Here is an 11,816-nt window from a genome sequence, read left to right as displayed (position 1 = left end):
CATTCTAATGCACTCGCTGGCTAAAATAGAGGACCATGAGCAATTCGTAGTGGGATGCGACCTGAACGCGAAACACCCATCTTGGAATAGGCCTGAGTACCGTCCAGAACACACCAACACGTCTGGAAATAGCTTGCAGAGATGGCTGGCAGACCAACCATTCTTGTTTCTACTTCCAACCAAAGAACCCACACGACCGAATCCGATAGGAGCCTCCTCAATTGATTTTTTCTATGGCTGCAAAACCATAAAAGACTTTCCTTCAGACCACTTTGGAATAACCCTTACCATAAATCTAGGACAGAACCGACTAACATACAACCAACCCAAGTCTCTACTCAATTTTCAGAAAATAAGTCCGATCCACTGGAATACAATAATCCTACAGAACCTCAGACCCATCCCCAACACTCAAAATATAAACACAGCTGACATAGATAGCCACGTCCATACATTAACAAATGCAGTAACCAGAGCCCTTCGCCAGCGAGCCCTTGATGCCGACGTAGCAATCCCCAAAATCATCATAGATCCGACTAACTCAAACAATCCGTCCGTCCGACTTAGCACGTACTGCCTAAACCTAATCAAAACAAAACGAAAACTTAGACGTATCCTTTTCCGACGCCTATCCACTCTTACACCAGACCAACGAAACCAAATAAAAGACACAATAAAGGACTTGGACATACAAATCAACAGCCACATAGAATTAGCCGAACTAAAATCAATAGACCATCGACTACGCAAAATAGATCCAAGTAGAATTAGCCATAAAACACTTCAAGGACTTAATCCAAACTCCCCTCCGAAAGAACAATTAGCTCATGACCTACATTTGACCAGCGAGGAAGCTGCCTTAATAGACAGAGATCTAGACCTTAGCACCTCTCCAAATATATCTTCGACATTTCACAAAATTAATGCCCTTGCTTGGTCCTTTGAAAGAATCCATAGCCAAAACGAAAACATCACCGACTCAGACCCTATCCTCAGGGCACACACAACGACCGTTAACGAAACAATAGCCCAATCAATATCCACAACGTTAAATTCATACAAAACTACATTTAATACTTCCAGAACAGCAGACGGTAACTGGCCCGAGTCCCATGAGTGTGGATTCACAAACGCAGAAAATCTTCTGGAAATTCTGAAAATGAAGAACACAAAGAAAACTATGGGACCGGACGGCACTAGCAACTTTCTGATGAAGCACTGCAACATGCCTATCCTAAACCACTTGGCAACACTGTTCAACCACTGCCTTAACTTGGGATACTTTCCGTCCGAGTGGAAGAACAGCAGAATCATCGCTATCCACAAACCAGGAACAAGTCCGCACAGCCTCCGGGCCTACAGACCTATTGCCCTTCTATCTGCAATAAGTCTGCTGCTGGAAAAAATTATAATGGGACAAATACAGAAACACATGGACTCAAACAGCACGTTGATGGATTCTCAATATGGTTTTAGAGCGAAATCGTCGACCAACTATGCTTTTATCGCAGCAAATTATTTCATCTTTGAGAATCTATCCCGCAAACGTGCTACAATAGCCTGTGCTCTGGACTTTGAGAAAGCATTTGACACAGTCTGGACCAGCGGTCTCATTTACAAGATGACCCAATTCCGATTCAATGCAGACATTATAAAGGTAGTATTAAACTATCTTACAAACAGGTCATTTCAGGTATGCAGCCCAGATGACGCTGATCTGTCCCTAATAAGGTCGATCCAAGCAGGCGTTCCGCAAGGATCACTGCTAGAGCGCATCCTCTACAACATCTACCTGGCAGACATGCCCGAGTACCAAATCCCTACCGGCTCAACCACGAGAATTAAGGCACTAATTTACGCCGATGATATCCTGCTATTGGCTTCCTCAGGCTCAATGCAATCCGCTGAAAGAGAGCTAAACGAGTACTTGAACATACTGTGTAATTACTTTACCAAATGGCACCTCAAGCTCAACGCAAGCAAATGCACCAGCTCAATCCTCAAAGGCCCCCGACGGGCAGACCTGTACAGGAATGCGAGACAATTTTAGGAACAAATCTGAAATATGAATTTAGAAAAAAAAGGAATTATTTTTTGCGATTATATTTTATTAGATTTGTTTAAGAAACGTAATTTTTGCACTATTTTAAATTTTTAGCGGAATATAAAAAAAGGACATATTTGGCCGAGCATTGGACTGCACGAAAAAATAGTGGTGATATTCATCAAACAAGCAAAAAAAAACCATTACCACAATTGCACCTTTTAGGTGATATTAGTTATTTTCCATTTCAACCCATGCTAACTAAACGGCCCTACCTAGTCGGACATTAGAGAACGCAGCAGAGATGTTGCTCAATATATTTGTTTAGAGAAGGATACCTGATACATTTGTTCATTTATTTAAAATGAAACGTCACGAACAGATTAATGTACATATATGTTTGTTTATTGCTAATATGCCTGGTCGATTAGGCGACGATGTGTCAGGTGCGAGGGCTACGTCAAGACTCTACTAAGGGCAGGCGGACCGAATTGCCCGTGCCCTAATAAAAGCGAGAGAAAGATAGATGAAGAGAGCGATAGCGAAGGCGAAAAAAAGAAGAAAGCTAGATGCATATATAAACAGCGATTCGTGTTTATATATGCGACGAAAGAAGAGTGCGAGAGATTGCAAAGGCATGAGAGTGCTATACCAGATCATGACCATTGCGAAGGCATGTTAGGGCAGACGGACCGAATTGTCCGTGCCATACGCGATGCTACGAAATAAAGAGCGAGAGAGTGTTCGAGAGAACGAGAGAGCTAAAATGATCGATAGAACGAAAGAGCGACAGAGCGAGAAAGGCGCGAGACGAAGAGACGAAAGAACGGTTGAAACGGCTATTACAGTGAGGGGGCGAGTGTAGATGCATGTCGATTACAATAGGTACAGTGGGCAGTGCAAATAACGAACAAATAACAGCAATTACTTTAAGGCTGCACCACTGACTAAAAATACTAAATAATGCTCGGCTGGGAGACCGAACAATATTCTTTGTTTCAAATTCTTACAAGCTTACAATTAAAAAACCACATTCATATGGTATAAATGCGTTAAAAATAATAGATTAGCCTAGCCACGCCTTGCTACATATATACATATATGTACATACATCTGCATTTAATTAAATATTTTCATATTTTCCCTATTTCCAAATGGGGCATCAGAGGAATGTACTAATTTTAAGTCCGGAACGGCTCTCATCCGTGAAGCTAACAGCAAGTTAAACAAATCTTCCTTTTGTCGCTTTTCTTATAAACTATAGGCGTTAGCCATTTGCTGGGAAAGCTTTTCTTTCATGATTTCATGATTCAAAAACCTAAAAAAATCGATTGTTCAATATTTTTACTTGACGGTTTTTGGACGTTAACTTTTCGTGCTATCAGTTCAGAAAACGCAAAAAAAAATTATTTATTTATTATACCCGTACTCAAAAAAGAGTTAAGGGGTATATTAGATTTGTGGTAAAAGTGGATGTGTGTAACGCAGAGAAGGAAAATTTTCCGACCCCATAAAGTATATATATTCTTGATCAGCATCAATAGCCGAGTCGATATAGCCATGTCTGTCTGTCCGTCCTGTCCGTCTGTCCGTCTCGATGAGCGCCTGGATCTCAGAGACTATAAGAGCTAGAGAAACCAAATTTGGTTTCCAGACTCATGTGATATCACACTGCTACAAGTGTATCTCAAAATTTCGCCCCGCCCCCTTCCGCCCACACAAAGGACGAAAATCTGTGGCAGGCACAGTTTTAAAGATACGATAAAACTAAAAACGCAGTATCGTAGAGAATGCCCATATCTACCAGATTGCCGAATCTGAATCAGATCGGATAATAATTATAGCCAGAATGAAGAAATTAATTTTCAGTTGCTTCCCCTCCCCCTCCCGCAACCGACAACGCGTCTCATTTTCCTTCTCGCTCGCACATTCTGCCGCGTTCAGTGCGCGAGCAACCCCTAGCGGAGGAGATGTAGAATATAATTGGAACATGTAAAATCTACATGTTAGATGTAGAATATACATTGTATATGAGATGTAGATATCATATGTAGCAAAAAAATGTAAAATGTAAAATTTTTTTTTTTTTCTAAAATTCATTAAAATCATAAGCTTAAAAATGTATATACTGACTGAGTACGGGTATAAGTAGAGTCGCGTCCCCAGAAGCGACTCACACGTTCCTTCTCGTTTTGGCTATAATAATGATCCAACCTGAACCAGATTCGGCATTCTGGTACATATGGGCATACTCTACAAATCTGCGTTTTTAGTTTTATCGTATTGCGGATGCCAGTGATTTTCGGCCTTTGTGTGTGTGGAAGGGGGCGGGCTGAAATTTTGAAATGCACTTGTAACAGTGTGATATCACATGAGTCTGGAAACAAAATTTGGTTGCTCTAGCTCTTATAGTCTCTGAAATACAGGCGCTTATCGGGACTCATATAGGGAATATTTCGACAGCGCTGTAAAAAAACGTACATACATATGTACATATGTATGAATGCATGCAGTTCTAGAAGTCTCGAAAATACGTGAGCACACATACAGTCGTCGGATGCTACTGTATGAAAACAAGAGAGCGGCTGGCTCTAAAACGATCTCTCTCCCTCTCTGGCCTTTCAACCAAATTTAAGAAGAGCCTGGAGCCAGGAAGCCCGAAATATTCGAATGCAAAAAAAACCAAATGGCGTTCCGCATCTTTTTGTTATTGTCTTTAGCATAACGCTGATCTGTGAGTTGTACTCTTTTTCGTTCTTTATATATATACGGACATATATACGTACATAATATGTGCTACATACATATGCACTGGTTCACGAGTAAGACGTAATAGGTGTAATAGGTGCGTGCGACAGGTCTCGACACGTCGACTACCCTTATTTCAAACATTCTGTTTCGATCCACGATACAGAAATATCGTGGTCGCGCTCGTATTCGTACTCGCATTTTCTCTTTTTCAAATACGAATGTGCAAAGTATCAATTTCATATTGGCACGTCGCACCTCGAATACCCTATGCATTTTATATATATATAAAATATATATTTTTATAATCTTTCCTAAAAGTAATTTATCATATGAAGGATACACGAAATACCTAGACGAAACATATGTACATATACAAAACTTCTAAAACTGTAAGAGGAAAAGCTTTTTCGAAAATTCGACTACTCTAAAAAAGGAAAGGGTATGTGTGCAAAAAAGGCAAAATGAAATAGAAATAGAAAATACTGAGATCCGTTGCCGAACGTCTGAGTAAAAGCAGAGTACAACACGCAGCTGGCGAAATTCCGTGTTAAAGAGCAGACGAGAAGTATGTGGGACAGTGGGACATTCGGACTGTTCAGCTAGCAAAATTAATAAGTTCTGAACGAATAAATTTATTTTAATGAAATAACCTGTATTTGAAAAGAAAATATTACAAAATGTAGTTAAGTATACGAGTACACGGTGCTTAGATATCGGGAAGCTTTACAATGCAATATCAAAGTCGATCTTTGATTCCGGTGCATATTTGCCTATGTATTTCGGCTGAGGCCCCACTGTGCGCTTGTTTGCAAATCCAGCCGAGGCTGAGCCGTCGTCAGGGCCGGCGTTAGAGGTTATGACGCCCGGGGCAAACATGAGAAGAGGCGCCCTTTGATAATATTTTTTTTTTCTGAAATGAACATATTAAGGGAATTTGGCGCCCAGGGCGACCGTTCCGCTCGCATTGCCCTAAAACCGGCCCTGGCCGTCGTGCGTCGTGCTTCGTGCGTCGTGCTTCGTGTTGACGATCTCTCGCAGACAAATTTTGTTTTATTCGTTTAGTGCAGGGGTCGACTCACACATTTTTTTTGGTGCGTTTGTGTGCGAAAACAACAGACACGAAGTCAAATACGTTACTTATTTCTCTGCCGCTGCGAAAGCCGAAGAATTGTGCATAGGGCACATGAATGCTTCTCTGCTGCTGAGGCAAGCGAGCAGAATATGAAGCCGTTTGTGCATAGCCCGAAGCATTTTTCTCTGCCGCGACGTCAGCAGAGCAGAATTTTCTCTGCCGCTACGTCATCAGGCAGAATAACGAAACCACACGAAGTATTTACGCTGTACGTGTGCCGACTTCGCTGCCGGAAATTTTTTCCTATGCACAGTGCATACGACGCTGCCGGCCTCTGGTTTAGAGCTTGTGAAAGAGATCGGATGTTTTTTTGGAAGTGTCTCGTTTTTTCGGTTGTGCAAAAGAAATATACAAAAGGTAAGTAAACTGTTGCCTTAAAATATCAATAGATCTGAGAACTGTTGACTAATAAACAGCTAAACCATAAACTATGGCGATTTCGCGAACAAAAATGTGCTTTTTATTATGATTTAGTGATATGTCACTATATATTTAAGCAGAAGCTGTGCTACTGTAATATGAAAGATGACAATAAATAAACTGTAAAACTGTAAACTGCTCGCGACACGATAAATTGTATCTCTTTTGATATAGTTTTGTAGCCCTGAAAAGGGCTTGTTTAAATCAATTTCAGATGCACAAACATCTAACATTTCGAATGCGACCGTGTACACCAACGTGTACAAATCCGCCATTTTCTTCTTGGCCGCCGTCGTCTTTGCTTTCGGCTTCTTTACGGTGGCGGGAGCAACTGGCTTTTTCGTCACCTTCTTGGGCTTGGCAGACGCCGCTGCAGCTGCAGCTACACCCTTTGCTTTTGGTTTTGGCTTTGCTTTTGGTTTTGGCTTTTCAGGGCTCGACTTGGCCTTTGCCGCTGCTGGCTTCGCCTTCACGGTTCCAGCTTTCTTCACATCCTTGGCCTTTGCCTCAGTTTACTTCTTCTCGGCGGTCTTCTTGGTGGCGGTGACGACTGTCTTCTTTGCCTTTAGCTTCTTGTCACCGACTCCAGCTGCTTTTTTGGGGACTACTGTCTTCTTTGCTGTTGCCGATGACACCACCTTCTTGGCTTTCACTTTCTTCTCCACAGACGACGCAACCTTTGGCTTGGCTGCTTTTTGGCGGAAACCGACAGTTTGAACGAACTAGAAGCACCTTTTCCCTTTGCTTGGATCAGCTTTCCATTGGCAACGGCCGACTTCAAGTACTTCTCGATAAATGGAGCTAGTTTCTGGGCATCGCATTTGTATTCGGCAGTAATATATTTCTTGATGGCCAGGAGCGATGAGCCGATCACGTTCCTTCAAACTCTTAATCGAAGCGTCAACCATTTGCTGAGTTTGGGGATGCGATGGTGGAGCTGTGGGCTTCTTTGCCTTTGCAGTAGCCGCAGCGGATCCAGATGCCTTTTTAGAGGCCACCTTCTTCTCCGCTGCTACTTGTGGAGCAGCCACTGGAGACGCGGATTTACCTTATTTTATATATGAACAATGGTTGACAAATCCAGAGACATTAATATTAGGATGGGTTTATGCTGCCTTGTGCATTATGCTTCTCCAAGCGTAACTTATGGTTGTTTTTATACCCGTACTCAAAAAAGAGTTAAGGGGTATATTAGATTTGTGGTAAAAGTGGATGTGTGTAACGCAGAGAAGGAAACGTTTCCGACCCCATAAAGTATATATATTCTTGATCAGCATCAATAGCCGAGTCGATATAGCCATGTCTGTCTGTCCGTCTGTCTGTCTTGTTGAGCGCCTAGATCTCAGAGACTATAAGAGCTAGAGAAACCAAATTTGGTTTCCAGACTCATGTGATATCACACTGCTACAAGTGTATTTCAAAATTTCGCCCCGCCCCCTTCCGCCACCAAAAAGGACGAAAATCTGTGGCAGGCAAATTTTTAAAGATATGATAAAACTAAAAACGCAGTATCGTAGAGAATGCCCATATCTACCAGATTGCCGAATCTGAACTAGATCGGATCATAATTATAGCCAGAATGAAGAAATTAATTATGAGTCGTTTCCCCCCGCCCCCTCTGGCAAACGACAACGCAACTCATTTTCCTTCTCCCTCGCACACTCTGCCGCGTTCAGTGCGCGAGCAACCCCTAGCGCAGGAGATGTAGAATCTAAATGGAACATGTACAATCTACATGTTAGATGTAGAATAGACATTGTAGATGAGATGTAGATAACAAATGTAGCAAAAAAATGTAAAATTTTTTTTTTTTTCTAAAATTCTAAACAATCACAAGCTCAAAAATGTATATACTGACTGAGTACGGGTATAAGTAGAGTCGTGTACCCAGAAACGACTCACACGTTCCTTCTCGTTTTTTTTATTTTTTTTCGCTTGGAGCCATTCTAGTAGTTGGTTGGCGTTTGTAAAGCCTTCCCTCTCTGCTCCTTCCCACTTCCCATCTGCTGTTTGCGTGTCTCTAAAGTTAGCTTTAGCGTTTAGTATTAGTAAGTCGTTCACCAGAATTCCGTTTACCATGCTAGTATGAACGAGCAGCTCAGGTGAAGATGAGGTCATGTTATCGTTCTGTTTGTGTATATTTTGGAATGACCAAGAAAGTGCATTTATTTTATCTGTTTCTGTTTTAATATTAGGTGTGGATACGATATTGATGTCAATGGAGTTTTGTTCTTGTGTAGTTAATTTTATATCGCTTTGCTGTTTTCTATCGGACGGATATAAGAATTTGGTGCTTATTTTTGATGGATCTATTATTGCTATTTGGTTTTCTATGTTCTGTATGTGAGCGGATTCGATGTATAGGTTTATTTGCATGGACATTATTCTTAGCATGTTTCTGGTCATGTCTCTTTCTTGGCTTGACATGGTCCCATACCTTCTGTGCAGGAGGCGATAGAGAGCGCGTCTTTGTGCAATTAGTTTGACGGCATGTTTGCTTATGCGAATGCTTCTATTTGGTTTTGATGGGTCAATGTGGATGTTGGGGACTACTTCTGTTGAATTGATGGCTTTTTCCACCGCTTTGGTGAGCTTATCTATATGATGGTCGATTTCATTCGTGTTTAGGTTTTTGTTATTGGGAATATGTGTTATATTTCGCATCAGGGTCATGTTTAATTTCTCGATGTTGATTTTCTTGTAGTTTTTAGCTACTTGTAGGTCCTGTTTAACTAACTGAAAGCATCCCAGGCGTAGCTTAAGCTCAACACCAAAATGGTCTGTAATGAAGTCGCTTACTATCTTGAGTCCCTCTCTCGAGTCTACGGGTAGCTCTGTTGAGCATATGAAATAGTCAATGGAAGAGTGCCTACCAGTATTGTTGTTCCTTCTAGAAGGTTCAACAGTGGGGTGTAATATGAGGTTTGGCTGCTCAATTAGCCAATTGTGGAGCGTTCGTCCATCAGCATTTATATGTGCTGGACTCTGCTCGGGGAGATGCCAGCTTGGGTGCTAGGCATTCAAATCTCCTGCAGCAATGATGGGGCTTAGTGTTTGCTCCTCAATAAAGGTGAGCAGCGTGTTGATGTCTTGTACAAGGAGCCTGTCCTGTGGTCGCTTGTATAAGCTGGTAGCTACTATGGATTGTCTTTATAGTGGATTTCTATTGCCATTGCTTCTAGGAAACGTAGTGGCTTAATGTCTATCTGTCTATACTTAGTCCCTTTTTTTATGCAGATTGCAACTGAACTGCCTTTGTTTGTTGTTCTGGTCTCTGTAGCGGTAATTGTTTGTCTAATGAGCTGGTAATTTGTTAGTTGGATATTATGTTTATCGCTGAGGCGATGCTCAGCAATAAGCATGATGTCTGGTTTGTGTAAGGTTAGTATGCTGTCTAATTCGTATCTCTTTTGGAGAGATATGAGTGAATTGACGTTTTGAAAGATGCATTTGAGCTGCATTATGGCATGGATATTTGGAATAAGAAGTCTAAAATGATCTGTTGCTTGACGGTTTCTGAGTTGCCGCTGTTTTTGGTGTTGGCATATTTTTTGGTTACGGATTGCAATATTTGGAGGCATGACATGATATCCATCCCGAAGGCGTCCATGGTATCATTGTTGAAGTCTTCAAAGGAGAGGGTCAAGTCTTTTTTTATATTTTTATTGCTGTCGTTGCTATTTAATTTTTTGGTCATGTAATCGTGTAGTTTGGGGTTACTTGTCACTATTGTGTTTTGCCTAGCTATTGGTGGTGCTGTCTGTTTTTTGGAAAATAGAGACGCGAAGGTTGCCTCTCCCCTTGTGGCCTGGTTCGCTCTATTTAGTGTTTTGTTTGTTCTGTTTTGAGTATGGTCCCTTTTTATACCCGTCTCTAGGGGTATATTGTTGTGGTAAAGTGGGGGGGAAAGGAAAAAAAAAAAATTTCCCCCCCCCAAAAAGTATATATATTCTTGATCAGCATCAATAGCGAGTCGATATAGCTATGTTCTGCTGTCTGTCTGTCGTCGTCTGTTTTTTTTCCGTCCCCCCCAACCCCTAAAAAAAAAAAAAAGCGGGGGCAACCAAATTTGGCTTGACTCATGTGATATCCCACTGTTAGTGTAATATCGCCCCGCCCCCTTCCGCCCCCACAAGACGAAGGGGGTGGATGGAGCCGGGGAAAGCGAAGGAGGGGTCCTCCTCTTCAGCGCGGACGCTACGATTCCGCCGCCCCGCCGCGTCGTGCGGGCGGGGGGGTGGGTGTGGGGTTGGGGGGGATTTTTTTTTTTTTTTCAGTTATGGAGTACGGGTATAGTAGGTCGGTCCCAGAGCGACACACGTCCTTCTCGTTTGCTGTATTTTTTGTAATGCTGCCACACGGATTGGACAGATTTTTGCATTGGCCGTGTGTTGGCCTTTGCAATTGACGCATTTGATGTTGTCATTTTTTGAATTTTCTGGTGATTTTTGGATGGCGCATTGCCCTGGGCTATGCTCCTCCAGGCACTTGATGCATCTGTATGCCAATTTGCAGTTGCTAGCAACGTGCGAGAATCGTTGGCAGTTGTGGCACTGTAATACTGACTTTTTATTGGGCCTAAGTGGCTCAATCGCTATGCGACAATTAAGTAAGGTTCTAAGGGCTACTATTCTCTTGATATTGTCAATGTTCCTCGCAGTCTGGACCAGCCAGAATTTTTCTTTAAAAGGCTTGATTGTGGTGAACTCTATCCCTGGAAGGCTTTCCTTAAGCGACCCCTTGACCTCTTCATCATTGTAAATTGTTAATGGGATTTTTTTTATTAGGAATGTATATGGTTTCAGTTCCTTAGGTGTATATGTAAAGTATTTAATTTGGTTGTTTTCAAGTATATGTTTGGTCTTTGTAAAGTTTTCTAAGCTTGTAGCCTTTATATGAGTTAAATTCTTGTTCTTAATGTCTAGAGTAAAGGTAACATTATGGTGCTTAAGCTTTGCTGCTAATATCTTAGGATTAACATTATAAGTAGATATTGAAGGAACATACGTTTTTTTTGTTGATACTGCTGCTGCTGTTGCTGCCGCTGCTGATGTTGACGCCGCTGCCGCTGCTGCTGATGTTGATGCCGTTGCTGTTGAAGCCGACGCCACTGCCTTTGTTGATGTTGACGATGCCGTCATCGTCCATCTTTGTGGGCGTTGGGCTTGTTGAATCCTTTTGACGTTTTTTCCCCAACGAGGGATAGTCAGAGTCAGAGTCCGTGAGGATTCCGCTCATGTTACAGTTGTTCATGTTGTTATAGTTGTTCACGTTGCTCATGTTGTTCATGTTGTTGATGGCTGTCTGTAGCTCATCATTTATTTTCTCCAGTCTATTTTTCCGTTCTCTCAGGTGTTGCAATTCGGTGAGAATCTCATCCAATTGCATGGGAGTGATGGTTTGCTCCTGGTCCATGTGGCACTCGTCATTGCCTTCGTCGACCATGGCGGCTAACTGAGATATATCCAT

At 42.0% G+C, this 11,816-nt stretch overlaps 1 pseudogene; it reads right to left on the bottom strand.

Annotated features, from left to right (window-relative positions):
* Window positions 1-6,625: 6,625 nt before the first annotated feature.
* LOC121403963 lies at window positions 6,626-11,816 on the bottom strand (annotated as a pseudogene).

The sequence above is a fragment of the Drosophila obscura genome, unplaced genomic scaffold (genome assembly GCF_018151105.1).
Source record: "Drosophila obscura isolate BZ-5 IFL unplaced genomic scaffold, ASM1815110v1 contig_179, whole genome shotgun sequence".
NCBI classification, from domain to species: Eukaryota; Metazoa; Arthropoda; class Insecta; order Diptera; family Drosophilidae; genus Drosophila; species Drosophila obscura.
This window is presented reverse-complemented; position numbering and strand designations above follow the sequence as displayed.